At 37.0% G+C, this 25,267-nt stretch overlaps 1 protein-coding gene across 3 annotated transcripts in view; it reads right to left on the bottom strand.

Moving 5' to 3' along the window:
• The window catches only part of LOC126863720 (small conductance calcium-activated potassium channel protein), a 235,982-nt gene extending 214,558 nt beyond the window's left edge, over window positions 1–21,424 (bottom strand). For all 3 annotated transcript variants that reach the window (XM_050614155.1, XM_050614156.1, XM_050614157.1), the window contains exon 1: window positions 20,669–21,424. The gene's annotated coding sequence lies outside the window, so the exon portion shown is untranslated. The remainder of the gene's footprint in view (window positions 1–20,668) is intronic.
• Between the last annotated feature and the right edge of the window lie 3,843 nt (window positions 21,425–25,267).

Below are 25,267 nucleotides of genomic sequence, written 5' to 3'. Positions count from 1 at the left end.
TATTTTCAACAATTCTATCCAGCCTCGATCCGTCGCTTTAATTTCATTTTCAATTTAACTTGTCGTCGGAGAACCGCCTCGGCTCGCTTTACATCGTGGCGCAGCCGTTTGCATCGATATAATTTCGCGACATCGAGCAAGAACGATACAACAGGGGAGAGAAATCGAGTTTTCCTCGTCACACGTTAAACAACGCGAACAGACGAGCCGCGTCTGCGTCCGCGTCGTCGTCGACGCAGCTTTAACGCGTTTATCCTCTCCCTCATCCCATAGTTTCCGTGTAATTCTGTAAACACGATTCTCATCTTGGTTACTGAAGGGTGTATGCGTGAAATAACTGCTTTAAAGCATGCATCGGGGAAAAGTTTAGTACGTGCTCGAGACTCGATAGAAAACCTGGTCGAATTACAAAATAACACTGCTGTTTTATTAGCAACTAGCGATGCAATGAATTTCCTATCAGACATTGAAAATTTGTAATCGGAGCTTAAAAACATATCCGGAAAGCTGAAAAACTAGAAACTTAAACTTAAACATAACTTGGGTAGTTTTGTAATTTTAATAATTTTCATGAAATAAAATCTCTACGTTTTAAAATCAAATTGCTACTCTCGATTCCGGCCGACCTATCAATTCACATGCTTACCATATACAATATATAATAGTACCTATGGCTACATTAGTTTTGGTATGAGATAAAATAGTTGCTTTTCCTAGATGAAATATTAAATTTGTCATGAAACTACAACTTCAAAGACTGATGAGAATTTTCATATTTCAAAGATAATTTATCTCGCAAAGGTACAAGTTGCTTTCGAAAGCAACTTCGCTATTCTATCTCTGGAACGAAGCAACGGTGAAACTTGACTTCCAAAGTTCTTTGCCATGTATCTGAAAAATTCATAAAAATAAGTCGAACAATATTTATTCGGGGCTATAAGTTCATACTCGATAGAAAGTTCTTGTTCGACAACCCCGTCGATTTTGGTCCGATCAACTCTGAAACTATAAACGAGGGCCTTATTGCACGTAAAATTTTACGTTTATGATACGTCCTACGCTTAGCATGATGTATTTTCGAACTTGAATGCATATTTCTCACGCGACCCAAACGGAATCCGACAAGTGCACCATAAATATCGACTGAACGATATTCGTCGAATTTATCTGCGACCCAAACTTGGACGAGGGACCGAACGTCGAAAGAGCAACAGCTCCTCGGATATAACGACGGATGGTTCGACGATTTGGCAAGCAAAGAACTCACGGTTGAATACCACAGTCGTTGGCAAAAATCGATCGTGACTGTGAAACGTAAATTTTGAAGACATGAACTTCGTCTCGTGAAACGTCGTGGGAAATTATATGGACAAAGTAAAACACGAATTTAACATTTGTAGACATATTACTTTGATATTATTTTAAGAGGTCGTAAATAAATTTTAGAATTCCGAGACAACCATAGTCCGTCATAAAAGTCTCTAAACATACGTCTCTTAAATTTGAAATGTTATCGTAAATACGTTAGGTGTAGTAGCTTTTTATGTGTGCATATTATGTATTATATATTGATTGAATATTGGCATATACTAAAAAAAAAAAAAGAATGGAAGATTATTATGCTTATTAAGCAGAGATAAAGAATACACAAAATTTATATACATTTGCTATCTCGAAAATCACACAAAAGATAGACTTAATATAGATAATATTATGTTGATATCTCGCGTTCTTTTGATAAGTCAGATAAGCAAAATTTAATGAGTGTTTATAGACTTTTATGATTGTCTATGAAATACTAACGCTTTATTCTTCTATGAATCGAACGTGTTAGCTTGATAAATAATTTAAATCCTGCAAAACCGTTTTTCATGATTCGTATAAATATGAATATACGATCATACGATATCGATTTGAACTTTTTTTTAACAAATCAGATGCACAAAATTCGATCGATGTATCTAGACTTGTTGTATCTGACTAGAAACTTTTGTTTAAACAAACTAATCTTTCATAAATTAACCGTGTTAAAAAATCGAAAATGTTAGCTTCACAAGCAATCAAAATTCTGCAAATCTATTTTTTACGATTCGCGCAGCTATCGCGTTTATGCCGAATGAGGCTATCGAACGAAGAGGTAACAGCAAAAAGTCCAAAGGAAATATATTGATTATTGCCACCACACGTAAACAGGTCGGAAGCGTGGCTGTGTCGCCGATATCGGAGTATGTAAGCTTGGTCGTTACCACGATTCTTCGTTTTATCTACCATTGGCTTAAATATTTTAAGAGTCTAAGGTAGGTAGCTAGTTTACAAGCTACGACACGTCTAGATTTTGACGTTAAACTTGCGTTTCGTCTGCGTGTTTCTACACAATTCTGTAGGACCTGCCACTCATCTCAGCAATAATAAGCTTTACCCGAAGAGCGAATGTAAAGCGGTTTGTAACATAAAGGATCTGCGTTCAAGGAAATTCCACATAATTTGAATACCAATGATTCGACCGAGTGAATAGTTTGGTGTTTCCTAATCGTCGACACGTTTATCATTTAAATGTGTTTGGGCTGTCGGGCGTTTCTCGTTCGCTCTATCTACTCGAAAGTTTTGGAAATCTCGCGTTGTTGGAACGCTTATTTCAAACACAGTCGTCGAAATTTGAGTCGTTTGAAATGAAGCTCTATAAATAGCATTCAGTGGCCAGACAGAAATAGAAATTTTGCGAGACAGTGAACGCATCGATTCCAATGTTACATATGTAAGCGCTGGTGCTCGTTGTTCACGTATTGTATATCATGTCAATTTTTTATATCGACAATTTTCCACCCGTTACAAGATTTTCTAGGATCTGGGATTTTCTATCTATCATATTTTCATTTATAGAAGCTACACTTCACTTCACTCTTCTTTATGTTCCGTATTTTTCTTTCTTCCTTGTGCTTTATCATACATTTTCTTGTGATGCCCTTGGGCCATTTTTTTATAGTTGTCATTTTTTCCTTTGGTCTTTGTATTGTATTTTCTTTTGATAAAATTCCTTTTTGATGTTTATATTGCTTTTCCATTTCTATCTTTTTTTTTTCTTTGTTATCCTCGCTTTGTTAGATTCTAGAATCATTGCGCGTGCTGTCTGCTTTAACATAGAATTCGATGCCGCAATATCATCGTGACAATCAATGTGCCAATTGGTATCGCTATTTAACGCTTTAATTTAAGAGCACGCTGTACCACGAGGACTACTGTAACTACAAGTGACTACGCTCTGCTTTCACTAAAGTTTCAGATACTAACACACATCGTCCAGTTTATTTACCACAGTTAGATATTCAGCAAGCTGTTGCGCTCTGTCAAAGTATATTGGAATTTCCTCAGACATGCAGAGCTAAGTCCAGAAATAAACCAGCCGCATAAGATTCGCGATAACCAGAGGGCATGATCTCTAAATGGAGACAGACAAGTTGCGCGATACATTTCTTCCAAGTCGACTAGTCGACAAGATTCTTCCCAATAAATCTTATCCGACGTTGATCGAATCTGCAATATCAGACAATGGGACTCAATTTAATTACTCTTATAAACCTATTACTCTCCGTCCGAGTAAATCGAGTTTGTTACTTTAGTAACCTGGATATTCGAATTTTCTCTGGATCGCGTCAAAGTCGTTGATGAACTTTGTTTCGATAAAACAAACTTCGTTTCGTAATTAAGCGAGTGAAAGAATGCTATGCCCGATAAACTTGAAAACTTTTCTCGCGTTTGCAGAATGGAAGACCGCAAATGTCATGTATTGTTGTACGAACCGGGCGGATATAGACAAGTTGGAAACGGTCCATCACGAAGTAAATAACTTTCATTGATTGACAGCAACTTTAGAATTAGGATTTTGAGCGTCAGTGGCTGGTCGAACAGTCTCCAGATCCTTGAATATTAACCTTATTTCGACTTTGTCTCTAATTTTATCTGTGTCTACCTCTTATGATATAATATCTATCTGAATCTGTGCAATATTAGGAAATCTATTTAATCGAAACTATTAATTGCCGTATCAATGTTCATATTCGGTATGATTCTGGGAAAACAAGTTGATAATATTCGTTTGAAAGAGAGCACACACGTGAATTATAAACGACAAATCTAGTTCAAATATATATTATTTAATGAGTGAGGCGTCCGAAGTCAGCAATTACCGCCCAAACCTCGCCCAAACCTCCACCTAACCTCACAATGAAGGTATAATCTTCTTACGGGACATAATTCGTCTATTTAACAGCCAGAATGGTATTCCGCTCCAAACAACTCAGCTACAAATTGATATAAACCTGTACAGTTTGTTAACCAGAAAATATATTACTGGTTTTCTGCGCGGATATATTAATTTTCCCGACAAACAAATTTGTTTTACACTTTTCCACAGTTATTTTCCCATAGTTGGTCCACAGAGTATTTTTAACACTTTACCGACCGATAGCCGATTAATTGGTTTTTTGTCGCCGACGTTTATCGGCCGATAGCCTACTAATCGGCTTTTCGTCGCCGATAATCTTTCTCATTATTTCAGTGGCAATTTGTTATTCAGTACTGAGATACTAAGGTACTTGCTCGGTTACGTCAATTGCGTTGCTTTGTAAGCCCCCACAGTTTTATACCTATTTGAAAAACGTACCGTTCGCGATGAACAAAAAGAATGGTATTGGAGAGTCTAAACCAAAACAGAGCCGGCGCCAGGGAGAATCTGCGCCTGAGCTGTCGGTCGGACGTGCATATGCTGTTGAACCGCTAGTGGTCAGTAAAGTGTTAATATTTTTTATTTATTTATTTATTTATTTAAATTTTACAATTTGTCCAGTGGGACATTTGGTAAAATATTATAGCTTAGTGGTATAATAATATAACATGTGGGTGGCTACCCCCAGCGGGGTACCATCTTCGTGTTTGTTAGGTTATATCCTTTGTGAAAGTGTTAATATGGCAGCAGTTCATATCACTCGATGATTGAAAGTCATAAGTCAATAATATTTTCCATGCAAAGTATAATTTTTTTACTGAACACGATTCGATTATTTAGTAACTAGAGCAATATATATTATATATATATATATATATATATATATATATATATATATATATATATATATATATAATAGAGCAGAGAGAACCATGATTGTCACATGGCTTCGAGAAGCTTCAATGATTTTTGAAAGAATCATTATCCATTTGTCATTACTAAGAAATATCTCTCACATTCAAAGATGAAGCACTTAGGAAGCCAGGCGGACCACTTCATCACGTGGCATCTTTGCGAACAAAGGTATACTAGTCGTTTAAGACACATTAAGAGGTCGCCTCTTAAGAGCGAAGCGGAAATTCCGTAGCGGTTAATAGACCCCGGTGAAGTCTAACGTTTGAATGATCTCACGCTTAGAGAAGTTTAGCAAAGAGAAATTGCATTCGTGCAACTTTTTGGAATGTAGTTCCTTCAACCGTTGTCGGTTCAAATTAACTTCCATACCATTTTCGTACAAACCTCGCGTTACACAAACCTTGGGAATTCTTAACTAGCGCGTTCGTTAAGAGTTATTTCTAAAGAATCTGTTCAACTTGCAACAAGACGCAAACAAATAGCCGCGCTTTTTCTTTCGAATGTCGACCTACATATGCGCGTGACCTCTAACTATTTTTTTCTTTTTTTTTTTTATCAGATCATCTGTTTTACGATGTTTTAATCTGGCGAGATTCCGATTACCCAATAAAGATTGAAATTTCAAACTTCTACTCGAATCTCAGTGGAGTAGTCGGTGATCATTTAATAAATTTCTACGAGAGAAAGGAAATTCTCTCAGTGAAATTGCATGTTTCATAATCATATGTTGCATTATGTTCCAGAATTTAAACGTTTTATATGGACCCGATTGCGTCTATAAGCACGAATTTCGTGACGAACTAGATTAAATTTTTCCAGTATAAAGTCAAAGATATGATATAAAATAACATAATGTATAATATAATATGAAATAAAATATGCTATAGAAATGTTCACATTAAGCAAGATATACATTTCATTACATTTCTGATGAGTCATTAGATATTTTATTTAAGGCGGAATAAAATGAAGCAGCTCGTGATAAAATAATTACACGTCATTCAGAATCTTAACGCGGGTACATTCTTGTCGCGGTACGCTTTAATTTAAATCTACGAATCGGTTTCGCTGCCAAGGTTTCCCTTTGAACTTGAAAATATTTGAAGGAATGGACCAGAGAACTCTGCCACGCGTGCGAACGATATACACAAACAAATCCTCATTATGTTACATAATCGAAAAAAAAGGGAACGTAAAAAAGTGAAAAAACTACATATTTCTAAAGATGAGCGTTTTCTTTTCTCGCGCTGCGGCACAGAAAGCGCAGAAAAATCCGTAGTTTATGCTCGTTGTGTTTCGCTATTGAGCGGCTCTCGTACTCGTTTGATATTTTGTCGTTCAAAGTGCTGTCATCCCCCTAGAGGGTAAATAAAATTCTAGCGAAACCATCGAAGTTCACGAAATATCTAATATCGCGAAATCCTTTCAATTGCGTTGTTTGTCCCCTTTCGTTCGTTTCGAAACTCTTTCCTAAAACGATGCTGCACGGAATCGAGATTTATTTACTCAAGATTCGCCGTTCTAAAGAATGTTATTCCATTCTTACCAGTAGTACAAGCTTTATATATACGCTGATATTTTGAAAACATCGATTAAATACAGTTGCATATACGATCTCATTTAAATATACCCAATAAATTCCGCAAATATTGTTTTCTCAATGATACTTCTCAGTGGACTGTAGATGTTTATGAAAATTTATACCTTTTGTGAGCACAGCGAAAAAATATTAAGAAACTGCGCGGAGATTTGTGTCAACCGCTAAATAATGTTGGAATGAAAAGTTATGTGAATAAGTAAGGAAAAATTCGAAGAATGCAAGAGTAAACTGAGATGTATATATAGTGTTATGTGGGAATTTGGTGGCACGTGGCAAGTATTTATATTATGCGTGAGATCTTTAACAGTACGGTACGAATAAGAAACGACAGAGTCTTGAGTAAAATCGTTGAAGAGATGAAATACGAAGACAGACTGGAAAGTTTCCGGAATGGCAATGACAGTAAGAAATAAAGCAACCCCTGGCGGTAATTCTAGTAATTTTTCCATCTGTCCTCATAGTCTACAGTTTCATCAACATCTTAGCCTTTATTTCTCCACTGCATTATCTTTATCTTTGCTTTCTAATCTAACCTGGAGACCTATCAAAACTGGCGATTCCACGATTTCTTGGAGCCCGTGCATATTTCTCGGTCTCTCAAAAGCTGTCGAAGGCAACGCGCCAATAATTCAACACCAGGCCGCATCGTTTGCACATAAATTCCAAGGTTCACATCTTAAATCTCGGCCCTGTGTGCACGTGAACGTGACCTCGCTGACAGGGCTTATTAAGGCCCGGTAATAAGGTCGTTCGTCAGAAGGAATGCGAAGAAGCATGCTTGAGACTCTCTCTCAAAACGTTTCTTCACGACCAGAAAGACGTTCTTTTCCGAGGGAGAATCGTTGTGAAAATGTCGATAATAGACGTACGAAATACCATGAAAAGGTATTCCTGTCAGGATCAAAGTGTACTCATCTGACACTTGAGTGATTCTGATTGACAGCAAATAGCAGAATTCCGCGAGGAGATGTCGGAATATCTCGTGAGAAAGGGTAAGAAACATCGACCTCTTATAGAGCAACTTTTCACATTTTTTGTCTAATGCATTGCTGTTCCCAAATATTTTATGTTTCTGGCGAGGATATAAATGAAAAAGGATATCGTCTGTTTGTTGAAAGAGTGACAAATAAGAAAATTAAATTCTCCTGAAATTTGGTTTAAAGTAGAAATTTTGAAATAGAAAATTACTAAATTGTTAGGTTGTAATATATGAAATGTTCTTTTTTTTTTATTAATGTAATTTTAGACGCCTCGCTCATCCAGCAAACCAACTACATGTAAAATACGAAAGAACAAAGTTTCCCTTCGGAAGGACAAATGTTTTTCGGTCTCGATGAAAATATCGTCGAATTACGTAAAACAAGACCAAAGAACGTTACACGGTTCTCCTTTTTAGAGGAAATGCGGTTAAATTGCGAACACGAAAGCAGATACGCTATTAAAACACGCGCCACTGCAGTAAAGCGTTGACAGCAACGTGAAATAATAATTAAAGGCGATGAATTCATTTCCAAATACGGTGGAATATCTTCTACTCCACATCACCGCACAATTATCTATTATTAATTCTCACTGCTATCTATTTTGAAGAATTTTCACGGAATAATAAACCATATTACAAATAAATGAAAATGTTCAAACATTATCAATAATATCAATTTCACTGCGCTTTAATTGAAAGAGGGTAGGACACGTGTCAATAAAGAGAGAGAAATACAAACAGGTTCCTACGACTACATTATAAACTTCACTCTAAATAGTAAATATATAAAATCGACTATTCTCAAATCGCTACAATTTTCCAAATCAATAGATCGGTAACTCGAACTTGCACGTGTTGCAGGAGAATGCGCGTGCGACACACGTGTATTTCCCTATCATTCACATGATGCAATCGCAAGAGGGTAATAATAATTCGGAAAAGCTGCAAAATTATAATTTATACGATCGGAAAACGAGCGCAGTTCCCTCGTACGTTCCCTATAACGTCACAAAAAAAGTAGGATAACGATAAATTTTACGAGCTCGTTTGCAAATCATCTCGCAGATGCGTTTAGTGCATCGATCGTAAAAGCAGCGGAAACTGGCATCGCGACGTCGATTTGTGCAACGATCGCGACCAATATCGAAAGTGAGATTGATCTTGAACCCAAACGATCTCATGGCCATGGCTTTTCAAATCGACGTGGAACAATTTTTGCACATCGATTTATCCGTTTTTATACTTCCAAGGCCTCCCCTGCCGCGACCGTACGAGCGTTCGTTTATTTATAATTTTCTCGACTCTCGATGCAACATCTCGAGTGTTGAACTGGTGCGCTGCTCGCCAATATTTTCTCTGCTTTAATCCTTTGCAGTCGCGAGCCGTTCTCCTCCCGCGATTACAACATGCTATTTCGATCTGTTCTCACCCTCTTGCATATTTCTGCGTTTCATTTGCCATTTTAATGCCGCTCGAATCCATACGTTATGTGCTCACCTAACGTCGTGAAACCTCATAGGTGGACCATAACATAAATTGCAACAACGATTGCAAGGCTTTCTTAGTTGGAAGTATAAATTGTGCCTAAACTCGTCCTGAGAATGTCTATTTAATTTTATAAAGACTGTGCTGTGCAAGTTTCATGTATAATAGAAGATCGAAGCGTTTTGAAAACAAAAACTAAAGCGTAAAATGGGAAATTCGAAGGACAGTTAACCAAGCACGATCTTGAATTTTGAACATTTTATGGTTTATTGTATCTGAGCATTTTTTGTAATTATTTTAATTAAATAAAAATTGTTGTTGTTTATATCTAATTCAAATTTTGACGCTGTGCATTTATTAACAGCGCAATATCGCGGAATATTAAAGTGAACATTGACTTAGCTCGCATGATATGCTTCCAAACAACGAACCATTAAACTACTCTACTTGCTAAGTAGAATTAACTAAGAGCTACTAACCACACCATTATCGATGCAACCTCGAAAACATCAATACTGTTTCAACGCACGACAATCCGTGCAATCTTCCCAACTTTAAAAATTTATTTACTGAATAATTAATAACAATAAGGATAATAGGACAAAACAGTGTATAAATCTGTGATAAAATAGATCTTATAATATAGAAATAAAAATCTTTCACTCTCTTTTAAAGAAATATCGACGAACTTATTACACGATCTTGTTCCATTCTACGTTTCTTGATATTCTAACGCAGCCATCGATGAACTATCGATATTGAAAGCATAATCCCTTGTAAGGGCAGAGTCGGACAAAGGTAAATCGCTTGTTTCGTAAATCGATGTGTCACGTGGCCCTTGTCTACGTGTTGCGTCGAACGGAAACGTCAGTTTCGGTGAAAGGCGATTTCGATATTTCAAGGCGTAACTATGCAAATGTATACGAACGCGTATTCGAGAAAAAGATTGCGGCAGGATAGGATCGTTAAACCGTTATAGGATGGTTTTAGGCTGAGTATGATTATATGCCGCCCTGTTAATGCTCCAAATGTCTCAATGGTTCTACGGTGTCCCCGCCTCTTTCGTCTCCCTGGAATCTCGATGCTCTAAAATGCAAATTTATCGATAGCTCCGAGAGTCAAACATTCCTAAATGGACATTTTTAAATACCTTCGGGGAAATTCCTGCTTATTTTTATCATTACTATTAAATACTAAGAAAGTCTATGAGCTCGATGTATACCATGGAATCTCGCATATAAAAGAAGGATGAATGGCGCGAGGAAAGAACAACGTATGTTGCTAGGCATGGAACATGCCAGGTGTTTCAGAGGCTTTGAAAAGAAGAAAAGTTGTGGAAAAACGAGGTGATTTGAAGAGTAACATCAGATCCATAGCGATTTAAGGAAGGAAAGTAATGAATAAAAGAGCCACTCTGGCAGTTATGTTTTTAATATTATGCCCTTTTATGGTATATTCGTTCTGTTTTACACGCTCCGCTAGACTATTATCTTTTACTAGGTTTCATCGCGTATTATGAATTTTCAAGCAAGTATTATTCTTAAAAATAGCCACTTCTCAAAATACATTCTATCGCGATAGAAAAGTTCGTAATACCAGAACACGCTAATGATTGGTAACGAAATAAACAGCGCTAGTATCTGTTTCTCGCTAATTATAAATTTATATATTCCACGTTGTATTAATAATTAATTCATACATCGATGACATATCAGGATATTATGTGGATTTCGCACAGACAAACTAATCGAATGCAATTTTTGCACTGACTATGAGATATATAACCTACATTCTGTTTCAAATACATTTTCTGAAAGAGATACAGTGTTGCGAGGATACTATATGCATAACATTTGCATAAATAAAGATTACGAGATATACGTATACCTGATAGATATTTTAAAACAAATTAGCCACGATTAAAGAGTAGTTATCTATACCAAGGACGGTTATATCTTAAAATAACATGAATTTTAAAATTTTGTCTTCAACTTGAAACGAGAACCATAATGTTCTCTTCATCGAATGATCCAATACCAACATGAAACAGATTTTCTCTTGAAGCAATTATTGACTTATAGTTTCGTAATATATGATTCATCGATAATAATAAACTTGGCGATTTTCGAAAATCCATGCTTTACACATACCAAATTAACAAGTTGCGGGCGAAACGCATCAACGGCGATCTCCTTTCCAGCGTAGCTACGGAATCTCGATCAATAATTCATTTTGCATCTAATTTGCAAATTAATAGGTTTCAGTGTAGCGTGACCATTAGAGCGATCGATGCCAAGAAATAATTTACGAGATGAAAACGGTAAACGAACATAACGGCCCGTGAAATACTCATTCTAACACAAGCGAGAGTAATGCTTTTCCTCGTTTTATATTTTCTTCCGCTGTCGTAAGTCGGATGTATTTTCTAAAGTGTTCTTGATTTTCTTCTCTTGCAAAACGAAGCAGGGTGGCTACACTACAGAAAATTGAACGGAAAAACGCGGAGATTAAAGGTTTTGCAAGTTACTTCAATATTCAACGAACTTACCTACTAATTGCTTCAAACTTTGAATATAATGATAAATTATTCTCTGCATGTGTTTTAATTATAAAATATTAAGTCACATTTCTTTCAGAGCGCATACAGTATCACGGAAACAAAAGAGGAAGCAAAAGGTTTATACATAATTCAAATAACCAGCCATTCTCGCACGACTTATTTACACGTTTACTTCATGACCAAAGAAACTTATTAAATTAAATTCGTTACAACGAACATCGTCCTCACCGCACGAAAGCTCCACTTGATTTACATGTTCCGCTTTAAACTAGGAGCACATTATGCTGCCTGTTTCCAACGTTTTTGCTTATTTCCGTATACGTGAACTGTAGAAGAGGATCTGCCTATTTTAGGGAGACATACGAAAAATAAGAATCCTAAAGATTAATATGCAAAACTTTATGACCGCTTTACTTCATACATTCAAATATACATAAAAATGTGCAACTACGTGAACTCGGTCGGAGATTTAATTTCTAACTTTCTCCGTGATTTTATTGTCATCCAGTTTCGCTTAAAGCGTTCTTTTTGCCTCCGATTCAATCTTCGATTACGTTTCTTTCTTTGAAGCTCATTCGAAAGATCCAATAGGGTCTTTGAAAATCGCAAAAGTTTAATCAATTTTCTAAGAAAAAAAAATGAACTATGATATAGTAAAAAATCACAGGAATTTTGCTTTGTAACGAAAACGTAATTTTAGAAAGATTGATAGATATTAGGTTATGTAATAAGTTTGTTCGCCATCCGGTTTTTTTAGGTTTTTATTTAGGTTTTCTAGGTTTTAGGTTTATTTGGGAATACCATGGGCAGAGGATAACATAACAAATAATCTGTAGAATATGATTCGAAATACGTGACAAAACAAACGATTCACGATACAGATATCCCGATATGGATACTACAGGGAATATTTTAGAAGGTAAAGCTCCAGTTAGCATAATGTAAAGCCTACGTCGTGTTACGTTAATATTTCACAGCGAACCGTCTATGATAATACTCGCGATTAATCATCCACCGTGTTTGCAGTCGTAAATTTCAATTCGCGCGATTAACGCGTCACAAGTTCATTAAGATTCTTCGGTATTCCGTTCGAGGTGGGTACGGTTCTGTAAAGCTCTAGCGTTAAAAACAAATACAAATACAATAACGTGATGAGATTCGACGCGTTAAGCTTCATACCATCCTTTGGTAAAATAAGCATTAATTACTAAGATTTAATCGAATATCAACAAAAGCAAATTTAATTTCGATATTGCTAATATAACATATCTCCGTATATTACGTTATTACGTTGAATTAAATTAACATTAACGAATGATACAATAGTAAACTGAACTGACTAAATGATAATTGGATGTTCGAAATAATTAATGCTCCCTTTTAGCATTGAAAATTCCACTTTCCTCGTGTATAATAAAAAATTACAAACAATCAACATCGACAAAATATATTAAGTCACTTATTACTTAAAAAGCTCGTTCTTGTCGAAGAGCTCTTCAACTACCGCAAACGAGTCTCCGGAAGTAACAAAATTACAGGTCGGCAAGCATTTGATCATTTTGTACCTCGTTAGAACTCTCTCAAGATCTTCTCATAATCAGATAATTGTGAAATCTTGTTCACAATGCTTGACCCTAACTCGATTATGATTAGGACCAATTACTTTTTTCTTTCTTACTTCTTGACAGGATAATAGAATTCGATCCATTTTACGTCAAATAAAAATCTATACTAACTAAAATTAAATGTAACTTAGGAAACAAAATACACTTAAAAAACCAATGATCGATAACTGAAACGAAAGAAGCACGCGTCTCTTTGAAGAACATAATTAAAACTTTCCGAACAATACACGAAACTACGTCGTCCCGATTTGCAGAATCCAAAGTGAGACGCCAATTCGAAAAGAAAGATAGCGCATTCATCGGTACATACGTTCCCGTACATCAAAGGCAGTTTCATAGCCGTATTTGAAGATCGTGCTCGTTACGATGCAGCTTGTAATTTTCACGAGCACGAAGCTTGACGAGCTCAAAGGGGCAACCTCTCGTCATACGTAACTTTTAGAAGCTCCGTACCAAACAACGGGCACAGCCTAGATGCGGTAAAGCGGCGTAACGCTTCTCGAGGATAAGACGAGGAGGTGCACTTTGAACTTTCTTCCGGAGTCACGGCGCCTCTAGTTTTCCTTTCTATCTCTTCGAGGATCTGTCTTCCTTTCCCTTTCCCTCTGGTTTCTTTCCTGTACTTGGAAAGCTCTCAGCGATACCCGAGACCTTCTACATCGAGTAAAAAAACAGTACCTTCCGGTGCTGCGTCCGAGGTAAAAATAAATCGTGACTCTATTTCACTCTAGCACACGCTCTCCGCAACCCTTTTTCCATTTTTTCTCATTCTCTTGGACTCTAGCAAAATTCAATTTGTTTCGAGAGAAGGGAGAAAACGCTTCACAAAAGCGTTGCTCTCTTCTCTTCTTTTCTTCTTTCCTTCTCTTATCTGTAAGATAAGAAGAGAGGATTGAAAGTCGATTGGTTGAATGGATGGCATGGTTCGAAGCGGGCCAGGGGTTTTTCAATTTTCCATCTCACGCCAAAAATCGACGGTGCAATCGAGCTGACACGACGCCAGTCTCTGAAATATACCACTTCTTCCGCCTCGGGTCAGTCCTCCCGTGAACAATCAAATACCATGGGATTCGAGCTCTATTCTTCTCTCGACGAAAAGACGATATTTTGATTTTAGTTTTCGATCCAGGGACCGAGTTATCCAATGGTCTCCGGTGCTATTGGTGCTCACGGTCCATTTCGTTACCAACTTTCCGTTTCGTGTCTTTCTAATCTTATTTATCTTATTTGGAAAGTGGAAGCTTTTCCGTGTGAGCTTCTGTAAACCGTTAAATCTGTGAAATTCGAATTTATTCTCTAATATGGTGGTATCTCTGTCACGATTTTCATTGCATTTCTTGTCCGATAAATAAGTTAACTCTAACGACGGATTTCTATAAATCTTCCCTCTCCCATTTACACAAAAGCAGGTAAAAGTGCGCTCGGTCTTATCGGGTTCCTTCTGGAAAATCGAATAGCAAATATCGCTTACTCCGTTGCAGTAATCCTTTCGAATTTTTCTAATATAACGTTTTCGATGATATTATTTTAATTTTAAGAATTATGGAAATATATGGTTAGAAATTTGTAAAGAATTCAAGCGAAGTAAGAATATTTATGGTAAAAGCTATGGTAGAGGTCTTTAATGAATTATAGTAAAACAACATTTAGAGTTAAGTAGTGCTGTGGTAGGATATAAAAATTTTACCTCAAGCAGACATTATACGCCCTCATTTTCTCCATCCTTCCCTTTCTTTCTGTTCTTTTTTTCCCTCTCATCCTTCGCTCTTTCATTCAAGATTCGTCTTCATCGACAAATTTTAAAATATAACCATTTAATAATTTCTATAAAAGGATTTCTAGAATAAAATCTGTCAATTTCATTCTAAATCCAAATCTGGGAAGCGAATTAACCGCGAATTTGAAACATCGTAGAATGAAATATTAAATAACGAAATGCATCTTTTCAATAAAAAGTGTAAATTATTATGTAAAGTGCTAGTGAATATGCATAAATATCAGATACTAAAAATATTTGGTTCGACCAGGCGTATGTTTTGAAACAGATATAGGTAAACAAGGAACGTTCGATTCTCGTTATGTAAAACGTAGTTTGCCCCGGGGGAAGTATTTTTGGTCCTTTTTGGTTAAATTTGAATCTATACCTTGTCACGTTTATGTGCGTTTCCATGCCACGATCTCTCCCCTTTCGCGTCACGAAAAAATATCACCACTCGCAAACTCTATTTGACGTATAAAACTCGCATACTTCAAATTTACGGTTCTCGTTGAAGTATTTGTCACTTATATGTCCCGCTATCATTTTCCGTGATCTCCCAATTAATTATAGGAGAAGATGACATAACTTGTTATCTGCAACTCGTTCCATGTAATCTTTTTAACATTAAATTTTGAACATCACCCGGAATGACCTCAGAAGGATCAATTCTTTAATATCAAAGGTAACAAAAAGGAATTGATCGGTGGCTTAGAGAACTCAATTATTAGAACACTGGACAGACTTGCGAAAGATTCGAGTTGGAATCTCAGTCCACCAATCCGATTGACCCATTCTTTTTCTATCGGCGATTTCCAAGTAATAAAATCATCACTTTGCCTTTTAAATTTCAACTTTAAATTTGGAATTAAAAAATCAGACCTTTAATCTAGTGTGGGCTGTCATTTCTATATATTTTTTACCAATTTTTTTTCTAGTTGAAGTTTCGCAAAACCACTGGATTTTTTACATTTATATTTCAACCTTACTTACTTACTTATTTCATAACCTATGATTATTTAATAGATACCTATTTCATTTGCCACTCCAATATGTATCTCATTCTCCTCTGAATAAATTGTTAATCGATGAAGAAATATATGATTCAGTAACACATCAACAACATTACATGATTAAAAGTAACATTCTTGTTTTACTTCGTGTCTCTTTGAACGACCAAAGCGGGGCTCTCGCTTCTATCATCTTTGCTAAGATTACACGTCTCCCATGGGATCTACGTGAAATTGTTCTTCTGAAAATGTGTCGCCGCGTTCATAAATTTAACTCTACTCAATTTAAATATATACATGTGTTTGCATGTATTAGGTATTTCTTATCATCAGCTTTTTGTTCCACCGTGTGCTCTTCAATCAGAAACTCGATTACATCCGTATAAAATTTTCTTCCGTCAATCCAGAATTATATTGATGATTTACATTTTATATACCATGCAATAAACAATCTTCGTTTTCGTATAGATTACTTATGTCTCCGTTTACTTTGTACCGTACCATTTCTCGCAAGATAAGAAGAGATCATAGTTCCAACACGCGAGTTCCTCGTCAATCATTGGATTCGAATTCGATAAATTCTTGTCTGTTGTGTTGCATGAAGAACACCACACAGCAGACTCAAGATCGTTTCACGTGACAAATCGTAGCATCGTTTCCGAAACACAAAATGCGTGGGGTAACAATCCTTTATCTTTCCTGGCTCAATTTTTCTTCCGTCCCAATAAATATTTCTTCGGAGTAAGAAGAAATGTCTTCTATCTACATTATATTAAATGTACCTATACTTCAATCGTACGACGTAATCATTATATGTTGTCCATTAAGTTTTGATCATCTAAATAGCAACATACCTTTCTTTATTCGTATGACATATATATGACAGTTTTTAAAAGTACTTTAAATTTTCCAGCTCGGTCTGTGATAAATTCTTCGGCTCTCACGGATCGCGCAATAAATTACAAAATACAGTTTTTTCACACTAGTAGTGGATTTATTGATAAATCACACCAAGTCCATGATATTCCGCAACAAGAGATCCAAAGCATCGGTAAGCTAATATTCGCCCTACCTCCTTCATTCCTTTGAACGGTGTATTTAATTTATTTTTGTTTAGCTATCTATATTTACCAATTTAATATCGAGCAATCTGCTGCGGGTGTGCATTTTTTAAATTTATCTTGTAATATCATATTTTTGGAATAAGCGATATATCAGAACGAGTAGAATATCACAGCTGTATTACTGTTAACGTGCGCAGTTACAATGTGCTTTTGTTTCCTTTACCGAATATAAACAGTGCTTTCAACATTCGAGGAGAACGTGTTAACGGCATCATCGTTCCGCCAGCGACCGCGTTCAAAACATGAAAACATCGAAGCATGTTTACAGAGCGCTTATGCCTCAATTTTGAGAACTCCCAATACGAGCTTGTAGAAAAAAAGAAGAGGAGTGGATGAGTAATAACGATATTTCAGTGCAAAAATAGAAGCAGTCGACGAAGTGGACAAGAATGTGATCGAAGTCGAGCCACGAGGAAATATTCTTGCAAGGAGATTAACTTCTTTTAAATTGAATATTTAAATTTCCCCATCAAGGATAGTTTGTTATTGCGGCGTTTCGTGCATTTATTGTTTCAACACGAGCCTTGTCGTGAAAGAACATATTAACCTACGGATCTCTCTGCAGTCCCCGATACGAGCGACCTCCTATGCACAAACTTGAGAAACGGATGAACAGAACTTTTGAAAGTTTGATCAATGCTTAGGAGACAGACCTTTTGTAAAACGGGTGGCGATGAAAAAGCAAGTTACAAGGAAGAACAGTGAATGAAACGGACAACGAAGGTTCGAACGTTCTTTGCTGGTACAAATGAGATTTTCAAATTTCCACGATACAGAAGCAACTTCATTATCTCCCGACCATCCTTCGCTAAATTTTATCAGTGTACTTAATTAGACTGCTTTATGCAGGCGCGGACCAACCCTTGAAAAACAATTTGTGCGAAAATTTCGTTCAAAGCTTGCCTACTCGTGCTTTATGCAAAATACCACAACGAGAGTAACTTCATTTAGATACGTTTTAAGTTCTCCTTTGTACTAACCGCAAAGTATGACGATTATATTCGAATTGGACGTTATTACTCCATTGTTACGAATCATAATTCACCGTTTGACAAATTCTCTCTCCGTTTTGTTATTCAACAACTTGCCTCTTCATACAGAGATATATCTTCCACCCCAAGAATAAGTTTTCTTAGGGTGTTAGAGAGAATAGCGCACCCTGCTACAACCTACTACATCTTACTACCTCTTGAAGGAATGTATTCCATTCGCTTTATCGTTATCACGTCCCTTCTTCAGGGGTCCGTAATCCGACGAATAAAAAGTTCATTCGTTTCACTTATCAATATATCTTCTTCTTCGGCCCGTTACGATCCCATAAAAGTTACTTCGTGCTGAATTACGTTTCGTCTTCCATTATATCGTTTCTTCTCTGCCCAGTAATGCCCGCGTGTTACTTCCACCAAACCACTTCTAGAACCGTTTAATCTATCCCCCTGTATTATTACAATCCATCCCCGCACTGTTTTACACCCCGTCTGTTCGCGCTATATAATAACAATGTTTTTCGAGCCTCTCACCTTACCACATAAAGAAAACAAAATGAAACACGAGTTTTATTTACCTTTATACTTTTTACATAAAAAATGATCATGAAATCTTCGCACGAAAATAAAGAACGATCTCACACTTTCCGCGTATTTCACAGAAAGTTACATAGAATGAGAAGTTCCTACGGCGAAATTTTAATTTCTTCTTTACTCTGTTCAATGATACATTGACTACGCTCTTCCCTTTCATCGTTTTTTCTTTGTGTTTTCTTTGCCGTATCGTTATGTACATACAGGCAAATAAATTACACGCCTCCAGCGCTATTTTTGCCCTTTTCAACGCCAGCACGAAGAAAGACACGCAGCGTCTCGTTAAATACGTAGCACACACATTCTTTATCTATTCGTGGCTCCAATTAATAAACACCACCCTTTTTTCGGGCCTGTTAAAGCATATCAACCCGGAAACTAGATAGCTACGATAAATCGTCCTCAATTTAATGATTCCTAATTAACTACAACACACGTGTTTACATTGGATATGCTCACGTATACAGGATGGTTCAGTTTGTTCTACTTAAGTACATATTTTACTGGCATATGGGAATATTAAATTTAATTTTTACTATAAAGGGCTGCTGTTAAAACGCGTTAATCCGAAAATGCGTTAACATAGTCATGATAAATTACTCCCAATTTGATGATATTTAACTAACCACTGAAATTAACCACTGGATGTGATTATATTCAAAGTGATCATGTATAAAGAATGGTTTAATTTATTCAACGAACATACATTTCTAGTCTGGTGTCCAGCTTACAACGACAGTATTAAATTTCAAATTGAAGTCTGGTTACTCATTTTTATTTTAATTTTATTTTGTTATCTCTATATTTATTTTAAGAATTTTATGTTTTCTAATAGAAAGATCATACATTGAAAAGAATTAAAAAAGATTTAAATATTAAATATTAAAGCTTGAAACTTATATTGGATAATCGTTGCATTTTGATTGCCTATATGAAAGTTGAAACATACATAAACCAAACACAATGTCACGTGAAAACAAATATTATCGTATATAACATTCAAGCAGATTATCGTAATAGATATCGCATTTTGTTTCTACTACGTGTTTCTTATCATTTCCGTCTGTAGCTAAATGAAACTGTTTACAAATCGAATTAAGAAGCTGCATATACGCCTATACTTGCAATGCACATATATCTGTCAAATAATTTACGATAGACGTGTAGCGTGAAAAGATTAAATAAATGATCCAAGTGTATTTTGAAATTCTCAACTTCTGTTTATATTTACGGCTCGCCTCGTAAATGTATACAAACGATATTACACGACGTCGACGATCGTTACACTACTAATAGCTACATGTTTTCATAATTTCAACGAATCTAAAGATAACCCCGAAACTTAATTGAAAACAAGACATTCCAAATAAGACATATTTGCTCTCGTCGCCTAACGAAAGAATCGTATACATATATAGCTATAAAAGTTTCAATCGATCAGTTTAGCCAATTAAAACAATAGGAACGTGACGTCGTGTCATTGAACGCATCGAAATTGCGTAGCAACGGGGACATCTAGAAACACACTCGTGGTATACCGCGGAAATTAATCTTCGTTGAAAGTAACGCGCTGCGACCGTGTCACGAGGCGGCGTCCGCGTATAAAACACGAAGGATCGACGGTCGAAGTGTGCGCGAGACGATTCGCGTGAAGGGGGAGGGGGAACGGTTGACAGAATAGGCGGGTAAGGTGTACCAACCGATCATAGCGAACGAAATACATTTCGAACCTTATCCGACGAGGTTTATTTTTCCGAGGCGAAGTTTCTCGCGTGCCAACGGTGCCGTTGTCGTACATTGAACTCTTACCTTAGCGTCCCTCTGCATCGAGTCAACTGCCAGCCACGTTTATCGGTCCGCGGTACGGCGTTTCTCCGGATGCATGTCCGTTGCAGTGGTCACGAGACGATGAAATCCGCGCCGTTGGACGGTCCTCTCGATGTCAATCCGGTCGTCGATTGGAGCACGCGGTAAAATCGAGCCGAAACCGTAAACGCTTCGCGCTCACATGAAAATGAACTCACAACACTGTTCGCCGGCTTCCCACTGGACCCCGTGCCTCCATCGAATAACCTCCCTCCTCGCCGCGAACGTTGCACGGGAGCAACGACAATTTGGCGCGCGCAGATTAAAATCACGCGAGTGTATATAACCGATAGAAAACACCGATCAGAGAAAGAGTGACGAACGGAGGAGGGAGAGAACGAGAGAAGGGCGCGTGTACTACCGCACCAGCCGGCCGACAGGACACACCACGACAGACTGAAACCGAGGGTAGAAAACGTGGTTGCCTTCGCGACGCCCTCGTGCGTAGTCGGCCGGCATCGGCACGTTTCGTGCACCACCGTCTCGCTCGGCATTCAGGGCCGTCGCACTCGCTGTCGACGCCATTCGGGTCACGTGGTCGTGTCAGGGGTGAACGACGCGACGTGCTACGATCTCTTCTCGATGCTACCGCATATATGTATTTGTTTTACTTCACGGTAAAAAGGGATAGTTCAGTCAAAAGAGACGAATAACTGCGATATGCCCGGCAACGCAGAAGAATCACCTGAATATATGTATACAGGTACTGCTTTATATTCTTGATACGTTACAAACTAACCTTTCATTCGAACTGTTTACGTATATGCGTATGCTGTTTATACTATCGAGTTTTGAATTCGCGCGTTTTGTGAAGAACATGGTGGCACTGTGTCCAGTTAGATATTTGTTTTGAATTATGAAACGTTTGAATTGAGAGACGAGCAATGTTCTGTGTTAGATATAATAATATGACTGTGTTGTGGGAATAACTATTACGATAAGGAGGACAAATAGATTAAGTATATGCTATTGAATATGAAATATTTGTTGTAAAGTCGAATTATCGTAGAAGTGCCATTTTCGAGAGTGTATAAAATTCGATATATGTGCAAATGGCCCGTTACAACTCAGCGATTATTATCGATAATTTGCAAACCTAACATTATGCGAGTGCTGTCTAAGTATTTGGATAGAATATGTAAGCTTGCATTTCTTTATCGTCCTCTTTTAATAAAAGTGAGTTGATATATTTCGAAGTGCGTGATGTTATCAAATATTAACATTCATTAGAAATGTTTAATTAACGTTAGAAATACTAATAAGATTCATGCGTTTCAGTGTTATCGAAAATTCATAAAATTTGAAATGTTCGGTGAAATATTTTTACGTCATTGTTTTGAATTACTCCCATAAATAATATTGCATTGTGAAATAGGTTCCTCTCGATAATCGAAGATTTCCCGATAGACCGCGACGCATATGTACTTTGAAGACGACGCTTGAGGGAAATAAGGTTCTCCAGGACTCCGGAGCAACACAAACTCGGATTATGCATTTCTACAAATTTCAAATACCATGCAATTGGTAACGTACCTCGACTTATATTGTCTATTATATTGCATGTTATTGTAACAATAATTGAAATTCTCGCCAATCTTCTCGTGGTTTAATTTGATTGATGCTACGCTCTAGCATGTTATAAGATAAATAGTTTCTGCTAGCGACTTGAACATTTGTGAATAATAATCATATGTAACAAATGTTGTGAGGATAATAAAAGAGAAACTAAAACTTCTCAAAATAATCGGTAAGTATTATACAAATAAATTTTTTGTTAGTTTTAAACATTTATGCATAATAATCGTGAAGACTAAATCTAGTAAGGATAAGTTAATAAAAAGAAAGCAAAAATACGTAACTTTTTAGAAATTACTAATAAAATGATCACGTTTTAAATACTTTGTTAAGAAATGGGAATAAGTATATCCAACAGTCACTTCAAACGATAAGATGAAAGTATAAAATTATACTTGCAGGACAGTTCTCTGTGAAATTGAAACTAATAGTTTACGGTGGCTGCATCTATCCTGTTGTAAAAATGAACCCGGGCGCGTAACTGCGAGATGTCGTCGGATATAATTAAGAGTAAAGCGTCGTCTCGAAGGAAGCTTTTACCTTCCGAATCGTGTCGAGTTTCATTGAAACATCAACATTCTTGTCAAAGAGCTCTCGTAAAAAGCACTCAAAGCACTATCGATGAAACCGCCTGTAAACAAATTATAAGTTACCGTTTCTTTGAATACGAACACATAAACGCACAATTATAGATACACTCAAGATTTTTATTATCTCAGAAATTTTTTCAGTAATAATTAAAGACTTTTTACAATTACCATCTTCATGAAGAACAAAGTATTACACTTTTTATTATCTTACGTTTGCATATTAATGCACCATAATTAGTAAAATGTTTGAATATGTTGATAGATATTGACTGAAGTAGTAACATAAAAAAAAAATCCTAAGAATATAATCGTGACTGTAAAGCGATCATGCAACGGCCATAAAATAACTACAATAAGGCAAGGCTAAATTGCAGTATATGTTAAAATCAACTTTTTTGACGTTCATATGTTGTGCTTACGTCTAATTTGCTGAAAAAAGACTCCTTATTTTAATATCTTATTACAGAAATAAAATAAATCATATTATCAGATTAATTAGCATATTTAGCATGTTTTGTACACGAAAATCGTGTTATTGATTAGGAAATTTGCTCCTTATTAAATCTCTTAGATTTGCCGATATCGCGATACACAATCCTCAAGCGTGTCGTTCATAGAACTTCGCCTAAACTTTAGTGTGACCTTATTTACAGACCATGTATGCACGACACCTCTTTCGTGACAACAGAGTGGCTCGCACGTACGAGTGCTAAGAAATTTGTCTCGCGACGAAGAAACTTTTTCAAGATGCAGTCTCGTCACGACGCCGGATGTTAGATTTTGCATAGAAAGATTCTTGCTTAGTGGAATATCACAGACTTTGCAGGTTGTGTCGCAATGTGCCTGTAACGAGCAATTCCACGTTTCCTAAGTCGATTGTTCGAAGTAAACATAATCCGTTGTCATGACGACACAAAATCGAAAGTGTACTTATATCCTGGTAATATGAATTATATTATCGTTGGTAAAGTTGAAAAATATGACTGTAAAATTAGATTTTCAAGAAAACATGCGAAATACATTTTTTAGCATATAGGTTTCATAAACAGCATCATCATCTGCTATTATGCACGGTACGTCTATCAACGAACGATGTTAGGAGAAATATTTATTACGGTTTTTACTCGATCTGCATAGTTATTTAGCGTGTAGCATGAGGCAGGTGCTGGAAAGTAAATGCAAAGAGTGGCGCGCACGATGGCGGCGCAGAAGTCCTCGTTTACGTGAAGTAGCACGGAAGAAGGGACGATTTATGGTCATTAAATAATGTAACGAAATTTATTCCGTCGCCTCCCTTCCAGGAACTCACGGCGTTAAATTTTCGAGCCACGAACGTGTGTCTACGATTGCGATATTAATGGTCGCGGTGTAATAGGGATCCGATAATTGGCCACCGGCCAACGATCGCCTCGCCTCTGCTTCATTGCGAAATTCCGCGATCGAAGAAATTACACGGAGCTTCGTTTCGACGCGTATTACGCGTGCCTAATAACTAGTTTCGCGTCGGGTGCGGTTTTCACGCGAGAAAACCAGTAGTACTGACATTGCCAAACATGCTCAGAATATTTCGCTTCTTCCCGCGCAATTCTTATTATCGCAAAACTATTAACATAGCCGCGTTATTTTTCTCCGGTATTCTGAAAACGCGAAACCTATTCTTCCTTCATCGCATGCAGCGAATAAATTTTTCCCTAACCATTAACCAACTACTGGGAAACTACCAAGTCTCCTGTTTCCATGAACACAATCTTCCGCCTCACCTCTTTTTTTCCTACTAACGAAATAGTCGTCACAACTATTTTCTCGCCTTTTAGTTTGTGCGGTGCAACTGCGTGGAAGATACTTCGTTAGAAAGGACGTAACTACCTCAGCGTCTTATTTATGACTCTCGGGATCTTTCGAGGATTTAATTTAACCGAGGCGCATCTTTGCGTTGCACCTGTTATATCATGAAATACGTTTCAAAAAATAAATTCTAAAACTTACCAAAGTTAAAGAATCTTACCCCCAATATACATGGAACACGTAGAGAGGTCAGGATCGAAGAAAATGATGAGTATCAGAAAATTGCAGAAATCTCGGGTGAGATATCAACGATTGCTTGCTTCCATTGTAACAATTCCATCATAAATCCGTAAGTCGGTAGAAGATCGCGACAGGGTCGCAGGTGAAATCTCAACATTATCGCGAAAATGACGGTAACTTTTCATAGGGTCGGGTCATTGGCCCGCAATCGAAAGATACTTAGTCGGATAGGGCACGCGATGCATTAAGACCGAATTTAGTCGACGCGGCGGCGCGCAGTTCAGTGCATGTACTCCTGGCTCGTGCATATGCATTCGCGTGACTTTGCTGGCCTGTAATAAGTGAATTCACG

The sequence above is a fragment of the Bombus huntii genome, chromosome 3 (assembly GCF_024542735.1).
Source record: "Bombus huntii isolate Logan2020A chromosome 3, iyBomHunt1.1, whole genome shotgun sequence".
Taxonomy (NCBI): Eukaryota; Metazoa; Arthropoda; class Insecta; order Hymenoptera; family Apidae; genus Bombus; species Bombus huntii.
Note: the sequence above shows the minus strand (reverse complement) of the source record. Positions and strands in the feature narration are given on the sequence as shown.